General features: G+C 49.1%; 1 pseudogene; it reads right to left on the bottom strand.

The window, feature by feature from the left end:
• Positions 1-757: 757 nt before the first annotated feature.
• LOC119825674 lies at positions 758-1,217 on the bottom strand (annotated as a pseudogene).
• Positions 1,218-1,551: the final 334 nt, after the last annotated feature.

The following is a 1,551-nucleotide window of genomic DNA, read 5'->3' as shown; positions in this document are numbered from 1 at the left end:
TCCTTCTACCACGTGGCTCCTGAGAATTAGACTCAGGTCCTCGTGCTTGACAGCAATCCTCTCTACCCGGAGCGGGGTCATTGCCTCTTTGCTTTGTCAGAGATGAACGTTAGCTGCCCTGTGGGTGCATAGAGAGCTGTAGGTTTAGAAACTGTGGTGCTGTCATGATCAAGACCTGACAGTTGGGGGAAAACTTGCTTTGCGTCCTCAGGCCAAGCAACAATGAGATACCCTGTGAGTTTTAGGAGATTAGTTCAGTCAGGCTGTGGACGTTGTGTTTGTGACAGTCACCGTGCTGGACTCGCTGGGTGATGTGATGAGGGCCACCAAATGTGGCTCCTCCGTTGGCGTCATGTTCAGACATAGTGCACAAGTGTGACTTCAAAGAAAACATCCGAAGGAAGATCTGCAGACTGTGGGAAGGCTCATAGGGAAAAGAGCACCTATGGATGGGCTAAATAAAAACATCTGGTGCAGGAGGGCTGGCTCGGCTAGGTCACATGAAGAATCACACATAATGGGAAGTCTGATGTTTTCTGTTGCTGTAACATAGTAACTGAGACCAGGTGGGATGTCAGGTTGACACACACAATCATTTCTGAAGAGTCTCAGTACTTTACTCCTTTGCAATATTTTATTTAAATCCCATCTCTATGTTTTTTTTTTTCACTTTTAATATTTCAGTTTCATGTTCTGGGCTTTTCTACAGTTTAGCAGGACAGCAGATGCGTTTGAGACTCAGCCACACAGGGAATGTTTACTGGGCAATTCCAATCACACCACAGGCCAAACGGCTTCCGGCATTTCCAGTCTTTTGTACTTTCATCGTTTCCACCTTTGCCCAAGTCATCTTCTTTCTCACGGACCACCACTGTTCGGCCAATGACGGAATGGTCTCCTGAGAGTGAGATCACACGATCTTCAATGGACACATTGGCCACACCATCCTTTCCAGCAGTCACATGGCCCAGGTCTCCCACATGCCTCTCTTGATCCGCTGGTCCGCCATGTTTCTTGGAGTGAGGATTAAAACGAGGTCCTGCACTGGTACAGCCTTGAGATTTATCTCCAAACTGATGAACGTGGAACCCATGTTGGCCTTCAGTCAATCCTGTAATTTGTCCTGACACCAAAACTGGTTCACCACTTGCCTTCTGCTCAAAGTGGATGGTGCCCTTCACAGGGCCGTCGCCCTTCAGCTAGCACACGGCCTTCATCGCCGTGCTTCGCGAGGAGAAGCGCGGCGGCCTCGGGACCAGAAGAGGGCAGGAAAGCCGGACAACAGAGGAAGATATCGCAGGAAAGGCCGGCGCAAACCATCTCTATGTTCTTTTATACAGTTCTATCCCCTGCAGATTTCTGTGCTGGTGTTGAGTGAGGAAGCCTTTAAGAGGAAAGGTCATGTGAAAGCTAGCTAGTGGAAGGAGCTCCTGTCTAGAGGATGAATCCTGTCTGGGAGGCAAACATGAATTTTCTTAAAACAATCCCTTTGGCGCGTGTCAGGGTCCCTTGCCTGCTTTTCCTCCGTACTGTGATGTGGCTAAGGGCTAC

This window comes from Arvicola amphibius, chromosome 10 (genome assembly GCF_903992535.2).
Source record: "Arvicola amphibius chromosome 10, mArvAmp1.2, whole genome shotgun sequence".
NCBI lineage: Eukaryota > Metazoa > Chordata > Mammalia > Rodentia > Cricetidae > Arvicola > Arvicola amphibius.
This window is presented reverse-complemented; position numbering and strand designations above follow the sequence as displayed.